The 17,452-nt window shown below is 41.6% G+C and overlaps 1 protein-coding gene across 1 annotated transcript in view; it reads left to right on the plus strand.

Annotated features, from left to right (window-relative positions):
* Positions 1-15,894: 15,894 nt before the first annotated feature.
* The window catches only part of fmn2a (formin 2a), a 204,677-nt gene continuing 203,119 nt past the window's right edge, over positions 15,895-17,452 (plus strand). Inside the window, exon 1 of the transcript XR_008302519.1 lies at positions 15,895-16,311. The gene's annotated coding sequence lies outside the window, so the exon portion shown is untranslated. The remainder of the gene's footprint in view (positions 16,312-17,452) is intronic.

Below are 17,452 nucleotides of genomic sequence, written 5' to 3' on the forward strand. Positions count from 1 at the left end.
TGAGATACACTGCTCTAGCATTATCTTAAAGAACTAGCATTCTCATAAATCTCGTAGCCATGTTTCTGCTAGCTATTATTAGCTAGTGACTCCAGGCACATTAGCAATTTCTGATTTTTCCAGAAAGAGGCATATTTGTTAATAGTGAGACACTGAAGAAATTTTAACAACACATTTTCACATTTGTTGTGGCCAAACATTTCAAACAAAATATTTCCTTTATCTTTTACTGAAGTGCATGAGTGTGTTAGCTAGCTTTCATGGTAGCCTGTCTCTATCTAACTAACGTTCGATAGCTAGCAACAAGTTCTCCTACATTTTTAGTAGCTAATTATAAATTTATAACAAAATAAGATCCTACATTTGTGGTGAGATTTTCATATACTATACTACACTTATGCTCTTCCTGTCCCCTCTGTCTTGACCCATGTTATCGGTTATGTTGCTGTTTTGTGCATTAGCCCAAACCAAAAGTAGTCTGCCCTAGTATCCTGCCTTCTGTTCATTACAATATGCAGTCTGACAACATGAAATCACATTGATTAGGTTGGCTCTTTAAGGCGGTAATCAGATTGCTGTGCCAGAGGCCGATGTCTCTCTCCATCAGGCCAGACTCGGTTCTCCATTAGCAACTGAAATAAAGCACGCTGTGCCTGCCTGCTGGTGCTTTTATGAGCTCAGCACACACGGAGATGGGAGGTGGAGGGGGTCACACACAAAAGCTGGCATCATGCTAATAGTAAGTGGGGTTTCCATCAAGTTTCAAATAGATGAATTAAAAAACCACACACACAAAACAAATTTTTAAAAGCTTGAAAAGTTGCTGTATAAGTATGAATGAAAATTGGGAAGTTGGGAAGAGATTTTTCAATTACATGGTGTCTCTCTATGTCCAAACTGACTAGCATTATAATTACTAATGTCTCAGAAATAAAGGTACCAGCTGTTGCTGGGGTGGTACCATCAAACTTCCATCTTTTGTACCTTTAGTATGTACCTTTACCTTATAAAATAATTTACACTACATAATTGTACCTTTAGGTCCACTGATGTATCTTTACACTAAAAGCTAATTAAGGGTACACCATGAGCATCCTACAAGGTAAAACATACATACTAAAGATACAAATGTACCCTTGGTGGTACTATTTTAGTGGTAAGGAAAAGTAGAGTTTGGTACCTTTATTTCTGGCTGTGTACATGTAACAAAATGTAACTAATGTAGGGCAGTGGTGGCTCAACAGTTAAGTCTCTGGGTTACTGATTAGAATGTTGGGGGTTCAAGCCCAAACACTGCCAAACTGCCACTGTTGGGCCCTTGAGCAAGCCCCTTAACTCCGTCTGCTCCAGGGGTGCCATATCATATCTGACCCCAAAATCCTAACATGCTGGGATATGTGAAGACAAGAACTTCACTGTGCAGTAATGTATATGTGACAAATAAAGATGACTTCTTCATATATTTTGTTGGTGTTGTTCTTATGACATTATCATGTCATGTTGTTGGATTGACACTGAAACATGAGCAAAAACAGTGCAATCAAATTGGTCAAAACCATGAGACCAAACATGGTAGAGCAAAAGGTAAAAAAAAAAAACAAACAAAAAAAAAACAGGAAAAAAAAAGCCAAAGATCATACACAGCAAAAAAACAAACAAGCAAACAATTAGGGATTAGAAATAAAGGTAAGGATAACAAACAGGGCATTGCAATATGACAAACTAAATGAGTGGAATAAATACACAGAGTGATTAGCATAAATGGGCAACAGGTGTCTGTAATTAGCAGGGTGGTGAGCGCGAGCTGCGATGACTGGGGCCTCATTTACGTGCGCACACAAATGGGTCTGAAATGTGCATACGTAACCTTCCATGCAGAAACCGGAATTTATAAAGAAATACTTGGTGGGAAATTGAGCGTATAGTTTTGTATATTTACGGAAGCTTTGACTTATGTGTAGAACCTTCCACAATATTTTAGAAACAGTAGGAATTAGCGACACCCTGGGGATATGTAGACAATTACAGCTAAATGCTCAAATCACCACCCTCACACATTATACTTTATATCAAAATGTAGCTCCATAATAACTGCATACAGGCTAAATGGACTTGAGAAGCTTTAAAGCATTACAGCATTGTTATGAGTTTCACATAGCACTGCTTCAGGTGGGACACTGCTACATATGGAGACTATTTCAGAATGGAGACTGCTACGAATGGGACACTGCTTCAGGTGGGACACTGCTACAGATGGGAGACTGTTTCAGGTGGCAGACATTTTCAGGTGATGTGTGCAATGTGTGCAAACAGCACAGGATAGTACAATAACTATTAAAACAGGACACTAGGCACAGTAAGAGACAGTGCAGCGCTGACCAGTATACAGTTCTAGTACGAAAGTGTCAGATATAACAGGTAGTACAAAAGAATAACAATATAATAAAATGCTGTGAATGTAAACATAGCATACTATGACATAGTATCTGCTGAATACTATGTCGTAGTATCTGCTGAATACCATGACATAGTATTCAGCAGATAAGCTTATACCATATGTGGACATAGCAGTAATTGGGGTAGCAGCCAGGTAGAGAGTATAGTAGTGGCAGGAAATTATATACAATATTTTTATAAATATAGTAGCTGCAAAAATGCAGGTAGTAAATACAGCAATGTGCAAAAATTGCAAAGGGAGTGGATGGTGTTCAGTTGATTATGAGAGAGAGAGAGAGAGAGAGAGAGAGAGAGAGAGTGGGTGTGCTGTCAGTCCAGTCTCCAGTCTGAGTATTGAGGAGTCTGATGGCTTGGGGGAAGAAACTGTTACACAGTCTGGCTGTGAGGGCCCAAATGCTTCGGTACCTTTTGCCAGACGGCAGGAGGGTGAAGAGTTTGTGTGAGGTGTGTGTGTGGGGTCATCCACAATGCTGGTGGCTTTGCAGATGCAGTGTGTGGCGTTCTTGCAATTCAAGATGGTGCAATTTCCAAACCAGGCAGTGATGCTGCTGGTCAGGATGCTCTCGATAGTCCTGCTGTAGAATACGGTGAGGATGTTGGATGGGAGATGGGCTTTTCTCAGTCTTTGCAGAAAGTAGACATGCCTCTGGGCTTTCTTGGTTATGGATCTGGTAGGGACCAGGTGAGGTTCTCCACCAGGTGAACACCAAGGAATTTGGTGCTCTTAATGATTGCCACAGAGGAGCCATCAATGTTCAGTGGAGAGTGGTCGCTCCATGCACTTCTGAAGTCAACAACCATCTCTTTTGTTATGTCCATGTTCAGAGACAGGGTGTTGGCTCTGCACCAGTCCGTTAGTTGCTGCACCTCCTGTCTGTATGCTGACTTGTCATTCTTGCTGATGAGACCCACCATGGTCATGTCATCCAGGATCCAGTTGCAGAAGGAGGTGTTCAGGCCCAGCCGGTTCAGCTTTCCAATCAGGTGCTAAGGAATGATTGTGTTGAGTGCTGAACGCTGAACTGAAGTCTATGAACAGCATTTGAACCTACGTGCCCTTTTTGTCCAGGTGAGTGAGGGCCAGATGGAGGGTGTTGATGATGGTGTCGTCTGTTGAGCGGTTGGGACGATATGCAAATTGCAGGGGGTCCAGTGAGGGGGGCAGCAGGGTTTTGATGTGCTTCTTGACAAGCCTCTTGAAGCACTTCATGATGATGGGTGTGAGTGCAACGGGACGGTAGTCATTGAGGCAGGACACTTCTTTGGCACAGGGACAATGGTGGCGGCCTTGAAGCATGTTGGAACAATGGCGCTGCTCTGGGAGATGTTGAAGATGTCATTGAGAACATCCGCCAGCTGGTCTGTGCATCCTCTGAGCACTCTGCCAGGTGTTGTCTGGTCCAGCAGCCTTCTGTGGGTTGACTCTGCATAAAGTTTTCCTCAAATCACCCATGGCTAGACACAGCAACTGATCATTGGGAGGAGGGGTTGTCTTCCTCGCCATCACGTCATTCTCTGCCTCAAACGCAAAGCATCATCAACGCACTTGCTGTTGTAGCTGGTCACTGATGCTGTGTATTCCTCCAAGTTGATGAAGTTTCTTGAGCAGTAACTAGAAACTAACACAGAGTTCTCGCACCATTTCATGTTGATGTAAACACACAAGTCACCACCACGAGCCTTACCACACAGAGCTGCATTTCTGTTGGCAGCATCTGGAACTCTGTCGCTGAGCCACGTCTCTGTGAAAACAACAATGCAGCAATCTCAAATCTCATGCCATGTAGTTTGCTGGAGTTGGATGTAGTCCAATTTATTAACCAGGGAGCAGACATTGGAGAGCAGGATGGATGGGAGAGCTGGCTGGCTAGGGTTTGTTTTTAGCCTACCATGGACCCCTGCCCTCTTGCCTGGTCCCCGCAGCAAGCCGAGATCATGTAGCTTCTCCAGCAGATCATCATTCAGGTCAGTTGTTGCATGATTTCTGTACTTAATATTGTCTGGCAATGGTAGACATGTATACCTGTTGTACCATTAAAAAGTCCATGTACCATTAAAAAGTTAGGCTAAGAACAAAAATATCACCATTTTGGATCCGGAGCAGCCGCTGGGTGCTATCGCCATGCCACCATCTTGGATCATCATGGATCACTATCAGATGGGAGACTACTACAGATGAGACACTGCTGCAGGTGGGAGACTACTACAGATGAGACACTGCTGCAGGTGGGAGACTGCTTCAGGTGGGAGATTGTTTCAGGTGGGAGACTGCTTCTGGTGGGAGACTGTTTCAAGAGAGAGACTGCTTCAGGTGGGAGACTGCATCAGGTTGGAGACCATACCAACCAGAATAAACAATTTACTTCTTTAATGATGTAAATCATCAACTGGGCAGGAGAAGAGGACTTTTCACTTGCACACATTTTCAAGATGACTGTGATTTATAATGTGCATACGCTAGGTTTTATAAATTATAGTTTTGGTTCGTATGCCATTCCTGTTTTTTTGCCCACACTCACTTTCACTCTGGTATCCATGCAAAGTTTTATAAATGAGGCCCCTGGTGCAAATGGAGGAAATGGGTGTGGCCGTTGGTGAGAGTATTTGTGAAACGTGCCTTAATAACAACTATACCACAGAGCTGTTGAATTCTGGATTCTGGTTGGTCAAAAGGTGTTGATTAATTAATATAACAGCAACTTTTATAGTGCTACATGTAAGGCAAGTCACAGGTTAGTGTGTGGATGTTGAAATTTTCTTTGAGGAGATTTATTTATTTATTTAGCATTTTTGGAAGTAGTCTCCAGTTTCAGTGCTTTGTTACAGTCTGAGGTAAAGCTGTCACTTTAACCTGTGATAACAAGAGCAGATTAGTTTTGTAGACATTCGATAACTAATTATAAAGAGGTAAAAAAAGACAATAAATTAAAAATTGTTAATATTGGCAAGTTGCTCTGGTATAAGAGGAATAAATCACTTTGGCACATGCTGTTATTGGAAAATAATTAGCCTGGGGTGGTAACAGTAACTCTGTCTTACTTTGACACAACACCACCATGGATTATTTTCCTATAATAGAACACCCCAAATGTTTTATTCCTTACTTAACATTCAATCACACAGTGAGCAGGGTTGCCACTATCTAAACTTTTGGGATGGAACCATGTCTATAGCTGCCAATTTATTTACATCTAGTATAGACATGCATTAGTGGGTTGTAATTAGAGAACCTTAGTGGCAAAATTTTGGCATTAACACCAACAGACACACCAACTGTTGATGGATCCAAATCCTTTCACACATGGGACTGACCATAGGAAACTCAAACAAACACAGACGAACAGCTTGTGGGTGTCTGATTGCGTTCCAAATCTCAGAAACACTTTTACATCCAGAACATCTGCCAGTGTTTCTCTCTGCACTGTCTGGAGACAACGCCTGAGTCAGAGAGATAACGCCAGCCAAAGAGGAGAATTAGTTGCAGAAGAGAAGAGCAAATTCAGTCCACTACATCTGCAGAGAAGACTTAGAACAGAGGATGTATTGAGTACTCTAGGGTGCTGATGAGTACTCTTATTGCTAAACATTCTCTGTATTCAAGTAGAAATTTTATTATTTTTACTATTGGTCACCTTATTAGCCATTGATTCCAGGTCTACAGTTTTCTGTGAAATTTGTGATTTGTTACATTTGATTAATTATATGAATTTATAACACAACACTGCTGAATGCTCCATTCTGATTGGTCAGAAGGTGTTGATTAATTTCTACTTTAACGGGTAAATAATCTACGACAAAGCTGGTGTGATGAAGCAGTTATCACTATCTCCAAAAGAGTTTCATTCCTCTGAAATCACAGCACTTCAACAACATTAACCATTTTTATTTATTAAATTTCCATGCATCATACTTTTTTATTCATTTGTAGGTCATTTAATGTTGTGGAATGTCTGTGAAAAAAGTTAGTTCCTGTTAGTTCCTCACTTAGGTTGTGAAAGCTAGTCATTTCCTCACCAGCCTCACTTTTTTCTCTATCTCTGTCCTGAAGACCTGAAGTCCATATTAAATTAAATTATAATGTCAGAGCTGCTTACATAAAAAAAATTAATCAACACCTTATAATCAGTCAGAATCAAGAATTCAGCAGTGTTGTGATACATATAAAAATTTAAGTAAACTGGTATTTGTGTGTGTGTGTTTTACCACTGTGATTATGTCTGCACGCAAATGCATTTCCTCTGGTATGTGTTTGTATTGCGTTTTTTGCACCATCTGTTAAATGAATTCCACCCACGTTCAATAATCAAAATATTTCACTAGTCTGAGTACAACACCATTAACAACATTAAAATGTTTTATTAATGTTGTTAAAGGCTCACTGTGGAACTCCTGACTGAAACAGCTAATTGGTTCCTCTCTAATAATGCTCATAATAATTCTGTGTGTAATACCACTTTGTTATGAGACCCGAATTGGCTGCTGGTGTTGTTCTTAACGGGGCAGATCAAACGATACAGAAGCAGCACATTTACAGCCAAATTCTGTATCTTGTCATCTTGCAACATGAACTGAGAAAAAGATATCTGCTAATTCAATTGTGTGAGTTTTTCTAATGAGATATTTGCCAAAGCTGAACGTGATAATAATTGAGCAAGAAAAGTGTCTGTGATAAAATTATGTCTCATTAAACTATTGACAACAGTGGTTTATGGGAGATAGAGAGAGACAGAAGGTGAAAGAGGGACAGAGAGATGATTAATGAATAAGTAAGAGATGGTTAAATAAATGGATGGATGAGTGTGAGGGTGGTTGGATGGATTAATTTTAGATGGTTGATTTAAATGGTTGAACTGATGAGTGGCTACAGTGTTTGCTAAATGTTTGAATGGATGGTTGATGAGTGGATGATGATCGATGCATGCTTGAGTAGATGGAGAGATGCATTGATTAATGAGTAGGTGGATGTTTGGAGGGTGGCATGGTGGTGCACAGCTAGCCTCACAGCTTCAGTTACTCTGGTTCAAGCTTGAGCTTGGGTTACTGTCTGAGTGAAGCTTCTTCTTCAGTGTGAATGTTCTTCCCATGTTCACATGGGTTTCTTCCAGGTTCACTGATTTCCTCCCACTGTCAAAAAACATGCAGATGGGTATAAAAATTTCCTTTAGTGTGAATGAGTGTGTGAACATTTGTGTGTGTTTTGATGGATGGATGGATGGATGGATGGATGAATAAGTAGATATATGGATGTGGGTGCATGGATGAATGGATGGATGAATAAATAAGTGGATGTATAGATGGATGGATGGATGGATGGATGGATGGATGAATAAATAAAGAAGTGGATGTATAGATGGATGCATATATAGAAAGATGGATGGGTGGATGGCTGAATGTATGGATTGATAAATAAGTGGCTGGATGGTTGAATGGATGAATGGAACAATTGAAAAAATTCAATACCACACAATTATAAGCAGATACACATCTCTTTGATGTCTACAGTTTAGATGCCAACACAACCAACAACCGTTACCATGTTAGCAGCCTCCCCTGACAGCTGATTACCCAGCATGGGACTGACAGAGACTCCCCATGGCTACGCACACACATACACAGACACACACTCTTCATTATACTTCCATTAATAAGCCCTCTCATAACATTGGTAGCCCACCACACACATGATCCTAAAATAGAAGCTAAATTCCATATCTCTCTAATAACGATATCTGTTTGTCTGTTCGTATGTGTGGTCAATACATAATCACTCTCAATGTGTACCCAGTGAGTTCCTAATGCCCCTCTCTGATCTGGGAAGAAGGCCGAGATCGTGAGTCTTGAAACTGGGACTAAAGTGCATTGGGATTAAAGCATCTGACATTTATGAGTTAAATATTGATTTTCGGTATGATCCAAAAGCCTGAGTTCACTATCAAGAACTGATTTTGTTTAATCCCTTCTGAAAAAAAATAAAATGAATGCATTTTTCACTAATAATATTTCTAAAACAAGATTCCTTTATTCCCACTAATATAAATATAATAAAATATAATAAAGCAACACTAGTGGTAGCAGCACTAATCAATTTTTTTTTAAAATATCTTTTTATAGTTAAATGGAAGCACCTTGATATGAAACAACAGCAAATTCTTAGGCAAACTAATCAAAGCCTAGCAGAGTACAGGAGAACACAGTCAGACAACAGACCAATGACATGACGTGAAGTGGAGGCAACACCAAACCAAAACAAAGATCATAACCAAAACAATGGCACCTGGAGAAATTTAAACAAAAACGTGATGAGGAACCATGACTGCTGGGAACCACGATGAGCTCTGACATTCTTCACATTTTCCTGATGGCAGGTGTGTACACAGTGAAGTACGTGATAAAACGAGGAAGAGACTGTGACAATTTCCTTTCACCTTTTATTTTCAGATGGTTGTTCACAGTCTATCTTCTTCCAAACCTGATGATGTAAAAGCCAAGCTGTACTGAGGATTATGGGTAGTCTAAGGCATATTTGTTTACAAAAGGGAAATTTGAGACAGTGGTTAGAAACAGAGCTGTTATTGTGGAATTTTTATGACACTGTAGTTCACTCTGGGCAGGAATATTTTCTGAACTAAAATACAACAGTTAAAAAAGTCTTGGGCCAGCTCATTTCATAGTATAATTAGACGTTGTGTGTATATATAGTTGTGTATATTTATGTGTGTTCATATGTGTGTATGGTCATTGTCTGGTCCTTCGTGCTCTTAATGCAATCGGTTTGGAAGGCCTCAATCCTTCTCTCATACTCACCATCACACTTGTTATTTTCATTCATTAGTTTTTCAAGCAGTTTCATCTTTGTCAGTTCTGTCTGTTAATGTTCACGGTTTTATTCCCATGTTTTCTTTCCCTCGTCATTCCTTCATTCCTTACACGAACCGCAAGATACACCTGGCAGGGTTCCAAACTTGTTTTGCCATCGTTACTAAGCATTAATTAACACTAATACTATCTTTTGTCTACTAATTTTTGTCACTATTAACCATTTTTTTCCCCTAATCTGAGCCTAAGAATCACCATAGAGACACAGCGGGTAGCATTGCTGCCTCACAGTGACAGGTTCCCAGGTTCGAACCTAAATTCAGGTTACTGTCTTTCTGCGTGATCCATGTGGGTTTCCTCTGGGTACTCTAGTTTCCTCCCACCTCCCCGAAACATCCTGGATGGTGGATTAGCTACAATAATTATCCCTAGGTGTGAATGAGTGTGTGAATGTGTGTGCATGTTGCCCTGTGATGGACTGGCGTCCCCATCCAGAGTGTATTCCTATTTTATGCCCAGTGATCCCGGGATATACTCAGAATCCACTGCATGTAACATTGCGGGTGCCTTCTCAGGCAAATCCGCAGCCACCTGCACAGTCCTTTATGGTGCCTCAGCCCCGTGCATCAGCTACTCGGCACAGACTTTATGTCCGCACACTGCTACTTAAAACCCTGGATTTTGTCATTACGTCTTTGCCGAGTAGCAGAACAGTTTTATACTCTGCAAGGTAATTTGGTTGAGAAGCGAAAGCTTTATTTCTTCGAATAGGTTTAGAGAAGTTTCTACTGAGGTTCAGGACCAGCGTTAGGTTTTTCTAACATATATATATATATATATATATATATATATATATATATATATATATATATATATATACATATATATATAAGCCCTTTAAGTATCGCGGTTCAGCGAGGAATAGTAGTGAATGCTTACCACTAATGGCGACCACTAACCTCCGGCCCTGTAACCTTCCTCTGCTCACCTTACGTATATACACCTGCCTCTATACGTCACTAGGATTCCTGAGCTATGCTTCATGTTGGTCTTCCCCTGGTTGTAGGAGCATAACCCCTGGATTGACTGGTCTACTGGCTCGGTCTCTGTGTGGGATTCCCAATGACCACAGAGTTGCCTCAGGGGTATGGGCAATTCCCCCTTTGCTGTTACAGAGTCGGTGGACCTGTTGGGGGTGTCAGAGGATTATTGGGACCTGCAAGAGGTCTTTTCTAAGCACAAGGCCCAAACATTGCCACCTAACAGGCCATACAACACGCCATCAACCTGCTCCCTGGTGCAGCTCCCCCTACGGGCAGGTTATTCTCCCTCTCCTCCCAGAGCATAAGGCATAAGCATATAAGGAATATATCCAAGAGGCCTTATCTCTAGGGTTTATCCGACCATCCGCCTCACTGGTGCATAGTCATGCATAGACTACCATGGCCTAAATGAGGTTACACAGAAGACCCGACACCCCCTGCCCCTGATGAATTCAGCCTTAAATCATCTGCAACGGGCCACGATTTTTTTTAAAAATTAGAATTACAAAGTGCATATAACTTGGTCTGCATCAGGGCAGAGGATGAATGGAAGACCACGTTCATCATGCCCTCAGTGCATTATGAGTATCTTGTGATGCCCTTTGGCCTGATGAACACCCCTGGGGTCTTCTGTTGGGTCCTTCAGCTCCTCCTGCTCAACCACCTATACGTCAAGCTCCAGAAGTCGCAATTCCATGTCACCACCATCTCCTTCTTGAGTATGGATCTGGCTAAGATCAAAGTAGTGAAGGAGTGGCCTCAACCCACCTTGGTCTGGGCAGTCCAGCGGTTCCTGGGCTTTACAAACTTCTTCTGATGATTCGTGAAGAATTTTAGTACCCTGGACACCCCACTGTGCACCCTGACCAGGAAAGACCTAGGCCAGTTTAGATGGACAGGTTTAGATGGACAGGCTTTCGAAGCCCTAAAGGGAAGACTAACCTCAGCCCCTGTGCTTCGAATGCCCGACCCAGAGACTCAATTTATAGTGGAGGTTCATGTATCCAATATCGGGGTGGTTGCTGTCCTCTCTCAACGGTCAGGGCCCAAAAAGGAGTCACACCCCTGTACTGGAGAGAAACTACAACCTATGACACTGTGAGCCCCTGGCCATTAAATTGGCCTTAGAGTGAGTGGAGGCACTGGCTGGAGGGGGGCAAGCATACATTCCTCATCCTAACAGACCATAAAAACTTATGTCCTGACTTATGTCCGAGCACCTGAACCTGCAACAAGCCAGATGATCCCTGTTCTTCACCCGGTTTGATTTTGTTCTGTCCTTCAAACCCGGGTCGAAGAACCTCAAACCAGACATGCTCTTGTGCTAGTGGGACACCCCTTCACAGGACCCCACTCCCCAGCCCATAATCCCAGCGCCTAAGATAGTCACTCCATGCGGTCTGGAGGACGCTGTCTGCCGGGCACTCCAATGGGAACCGGATCCAGGTGGTGGTCCGCTGGGCACATTGTTCGTCTCACGCAGCGTCCAACCACAAGTCCTTGCTTGGGGCCGCACCTCACCCTTCATTAGGCATCCCAGGGCAGTGAGGACTCTGGAGTTCTTACAATGTTGGTTCTGGTGGCCCGCTATGGACAAGGACATCCGGGCCTATGTCGCAGCCCGCCAGGTCTGTGCGCGGAACAAGGAGCCTTGAACCTGTCCACAGGGCCTTCTTCACCCCCTCCCCATACCAACTGTCCCGTCGTCACATCTCTCCCTGGATTTCATCACTGGCCTACCAAAGGCCTGTCCCAGGGGATGGGGGTGATATTAATAGTAGTGGACTGGTTCTCGAAGGCCTGCAAGTTTATTCCTCTGCCTAAACTCCCCTCAGCCATGAAACTGCTGAACAACTCCTGCAGCACGTGGTACACATACTCCCAGTAGCTGGGTTGGTTCCCTGCCTGGGAATCAAACCCAGGCTACAGCAGGGAGAGCATGGGATCCTTAGCTGCAGGACTACCAGGGACCAGATATCTTGCTGTATTACACAGAGGAGTAATACACAGAGGAGGTCATGTGATAAGTCTATTGGTGGATTGTACCACCAAAAGATAGCCAAAGTGGCTGACATGGACTGAAAAATCCAGGAATAAAGGATAGCTCATAGGGACTAATCAGGGCAGCACAAAAACAACCACTCAGCAGATTCATCAAAATAGAAGGTGTATTATACTGAAGGTATAGACTGTCTAAAGAAGATTGTGAGACAATCTAGCACATAATAACAGGGATCAAGGTGAAGACAGGAACAGCATAAATTGAAGGGCACAACCAAATGGCAGGAATCATATACAGAAACATCTTCCAGGAATATGGGTTTGATTCTCTCAAGCTCTTGACTGAGTCTGAATAATTCATTAGCACAAAACTTTAATTTTTGCCTCCTGTTTCCTGATGTTCTTCACTTCTGTTTTGGTGCAGGTCTTTTTTACTTCATTTAAAAGTTCTAGCTTAACTACTTGCCCCAGCTTTTAGGTTCAGAGCTCTATCTGTGTTCTTGGGACTTGATTATGGGCTTGCCTAAGACCACATTGCCTTTTTGTTTGTCCTACTAAATTGCAATTTGATCAGATTTGGCAAACATTCATAATAAAGAGAATCTGTACTCATGTCCCTTCACCCTCTATGTTACAACTAGTTTGTGTTAAGCAGCAATAACCTGTAAAAGGCTTCTGTTTTATAATTGTTTCTTGTTTCATTGTTGATCTGGTGGCAGTTAAGTTTGAATTTCTATTATAAATAGCAGCACAGTGGCTTAGTAGTTAGCACTATTGCCTCACATCTCCGCCGTTAGGGGCAAAATCTTGCCTTCGCCCTGTGTGCATGGAGTTCTCTCCAAGCTTCAGGGGTCGATCTCCATTTGGACTGATATTTTCCAGACACATCTGTAACACCTCATCAACAGTGATTGAGAAGGAACATGAAATATAGTTGCAGGTGTAATGAACGTGAACGAGGTGGACTATCCTTTTTCCCCCAAAAAAGTCTTTGGAGTAGAAACTAAAAGTAGCTAGAGTAAGCACACATTGTTCAATCAGAGTTCAAATTAAACAACATGACTGACTACAGAACCATAAGTTTAGTGTTTTTTTGTTTGAATGAAAGGGTTACAGTTCAACTTTTTTGTTTTGACATTTTGTTTGGTAACACAGCATCAAGCCTGTAGGACATTACAGTGTTTACTTGTTCATTCAGTTCATTGTAGATACATATAGATATATAGTTTGTATACATACTTACATACATTGTGTTACAGATTATTGTAGTGTACAGTGCAATAGTGGCTCTTTGACACTGTGTATGTTTCAAAATGCACCCTAAAGCTTCAATATCCTAGTAACAACAACATTTCTGGTTTCTGGTCCAACAACACACCTGAGCCACAAATCAGTGTTTTATGTAATGTTTGACTACTTGGATTAGGTGTATTTTGGATATATTTTGCATGTTAAATATAACCCCATATAGTTAACACACCAGAGGAGTTTCCTTCTCTCTGTATATTTTCCCTCACAGGTGTGTGTAAAACATTATTTCTGATTTAGAGGCGCTAACGAGATAAGCACATGTCTGGAGCGTCCTATTTTCTGTTAAAGTCCCCAGTCAAACAGAATGTGTTCTCAATTTGTTCCATTATAAATTGCCCTCATTAGTTGTATAATGATGTTTGTTCTGGTGGGACTAGAACTTTTCACATAGTTAATACAGTCCCATTGCATGTTTGTAGGTGTAAACCAATTGGTATCTAATTTGAAATCAGTCCAGGTTTGGTATTTATTATACTTATTATAACATTTGTACCATATTTTCTCCCAATTTGGTCATTTCCCAATTCCCATCAACTAGATAGTTCTCCTTATCACACATAAGCTACAAATCAGGGAAGGTGAAGTCTAAAGTTTTCTCCAAAGACTTGTGAAGCCACTGCATTTTTTGGGACTGCTGCTCATGTGAGCACATCACAGCACAGCTAAACACTTGGAGGAAAGTGCAATCTAGCCTCTTCCACATACATGAGCTCACAGACACCCATGATTATTTAGAGCTGTCGCTGGGGAGAGAGTAACGCCATCCCTCCCACCCAGACAGCACGGACAGTTATGCTTTCTCGGACCCTCGGTCATGGACAGCCATTTAATTGTCGGGATTGAAACGGCCAACCTCTTGACAATGCTTGCTACTCTGCAATACGGAAAACGCTTTTTTTGTTGCAGCACATGGGAGACCATATTATCACAATTAACTTATGGTTTTGTGAGTGTTAAGTGCAAATCAAATGATGACATACACTGCCTTTTTGCAATATGGCAATTATGGCACAAGATACAAAGCAATGTGATGTAGCTCGCCATTCAATTCAGTTTTGTTTGTATAACAATGGACGTTGTCACAAAGCAGCTTTAGAGAAATATATAAATTATTCACCAAATACCTGTTAGGTCATAACATGAAAAAAAATGAAAAAATGAATATATTCGTAAATTCTATTTCACACTTTTAATTTTTTTTTTAATTCTTAGAACATATAAAAGAAATTTTAGCTTTGGCAGAGGAATCCCCAGCATAAGCACAAATAGACATATCTTGTGCAGATGAAGCCAGAAAGAAGCAGCAACTTGGATAGAGGCTCCAGCTTGGGCACAGGAAGCCTCGTCTTGTGAAAAATAAGCCTCAGCGTGGGCAGAAGAAGCCCCAAAATGGGCAAAAGCCTCAGCTTGGGCAGAGGAAGCCCCAGCTTGTGCAGAAAGAAGCCTCAGCTTGGGCAGAGGAAGTCCCTGAATGGGCAGAAGCCCCAGAGTGGGCAGAAGCCACAGCTTGGGCAGAGTAAGCACCAGCATGGGCAAAAGAAGCCAATCGTCCGAAAAAGAAGCCTCTACTGTTCACAAAACACCCTCCAATGGATAGCAGTCACAGCTCGGGCAGGAATAGCCTCACCATGGGCAGAATAAGCCCCAGATTGGGCAAAATTAGCTTCACTGCGATCAGAAGAAGCCTCAGCTTGGGCAGAAGTCATCTTAATATTAGCTGAAGAAGCTCAGAAGAGGAAGGGTCATTGTCAGTGCATAATTTAACATCATTTCGGTGTGTGTAAGCTGCTCAGTTAGGTGAGGAGTCATGTGCTGATATCATTCCTCTCTTTAGTGTAAAACCATAATGTTTGATTTGACACAACTAAACACAATTTCAAATACATAGGGTATAACCTCGAAATGTGCAAACTCACACCCTAGTCACTACATAGGGCACTACTTTGGGAGATTTTTTTTTGTTGTTGCAACACATGAGAGCATAGTGGAGTGCACTTAAGAAATTACAGACTGTAATGTACTTCAGTATCCAGATGACACAGCCTCGAGGGTAAAGAATACCGGAAATGCCATGTAGGGAATATAGGGGGTAGGGTATGATTTTGGAAAATAGAATAAGACTGTAGTGCATACTGTGTGACTTGAGACACGTCCGTCATGCGCTAATCTGATTGGTTTAGGAGTTTATGACGCACCAGCAGATGGCAATCCAGTCATTTGAGCGGTTTCCCGCGCAGCTGAGCTGTTCTTCTAATTACACCGCTGAGGAAAATGGACTTTGTAGAATTCGGGCTACTTTTCTTGATTGTTATTGATTTTTGCTGGTTATTTTAATGGTTTAGCGTTCAGTTGTGGATGGAGACATTTAATCAAACCTGACCAACTCAAAAAAAAAAAAAAAAAAAAAAAAAAAAAAGAGAGAGAGAGAGAGATTTGGTCTCGTGCGCGCTGGTGAATTCCATTGGTACGTTAATTAGTGCCCTGGACAGCGCGTGTGCGAGCGCGCCGTGCACGTCTCTCCAGATGGGAGCGCGCATTTAACGGTTTTTTTTTTGGGGAGCGTCTCCGGGACTGACTGAACGACTTATGTCCTCCTGTGTGTGTGTGTGTGTGTGTGTGTGTCATCGTGACTGTGTCTCGGCTCTCTCTCTCTCTCTCTCTGGAACTCGTCTAGCTCGTAAAGGTAAGTCATAATAATCATTATTAAATCAAAATTATTAGACTTAGATGAACAAATGTTTTTTTATTTGAGTGAATGTTTTGAAACTTTACATCTAGAAACGGTGTAGGAGTTATATACTGACATAAATATGCTTTAGATATCCGAGTGTGGTGTTGTTTTTTTGTTTTTAGAAAAAAAATATATATATATATGTTTGACACTTTGATAATACTATATAATGTGTTTGGTCTCGCGCAGGTGTCGCGCGCCGCTGTGAACTCCTGTTTATTAAAAAAAAAAAAAAAAGTTAAAAGCGCGCGTGCGTTTTCTGATTGGCTTGACATGATGTTGCCATGTAGATGCGCGCGCCCGTGGCACGACGCACCTGCGCGTGACTGACAGATTGACGGTTTCAAACATCAACAATTAAAACCAAAACAAAACTAGACATTTTCCGCACATTTTGTGGCACATTTTGCTCTAAATGAGACACGAGGCTGTATGTTTGTATGTCTAAAAAACATAAATTCTTTTTCTTTTTCCTATTTGTCCTGTTTTCTCTTTCATTTTTGTTGTGTAAAGCAAAAACAGGCAAATTCAGCTCTAGGGGCTGAACAATATATCAGTTGCTAATCGTTATTAGTCTTGGTATTCATAAGCAAATGCAAATTAGGTATTGTGAACAGATGCTAATCATTTTTGGTCCAGATATGAGGGTTATAATGTTAAAGCTATAATGTTTTAATATGTACAGTCACTGTTTTATGATATTTTGTCGGTGTCTCTTGGCCCGGTTTGATCTTGGTGGTGTGTGGTCTGTTTAAATGAATGTGTGTATGAGACACACACACACACACTCTCTCTCTCGCACACACATTAGGTGATAAAAGAGAGTGGGACACCTGGTGATAGATGATGACTTATCTGCTTGGATCCTCAGGCAGACGGAGAGAGAGATGGAGAGTGAGTAACAGACAGACAGACAGACAGACAGAGAGTGAGAGAGAAAGACAGGGAGTGAGTAACAGACAGACAGACAGAGAGTGAGAGAGAAAGACAGGGAGAGAATAAGAGAAAGACAGTGAGAGAGAAAGACAGGGAGTGAGTAACAGATAGATAGTGAAAAAGAAAAACAGACAGTGAGAGAGAAAGATGGGGAGTG

Source organism: Pangasianodon hypophthalmus, chromosome 10, assembly GCF_027358585.1.
Source record: "Pangasianodon hypophthalmus isolate fPanHyp1 chromosome 10, fPanHyp1.pri, whole genome shotgun sequence".
Lineage (NCBI taxonomy): Eukaryota > Metazoa > Chordata > Actinopteri > Siluriformes > Pangasiidae > Pangasianodon > Pangasianodon hypophthalmus.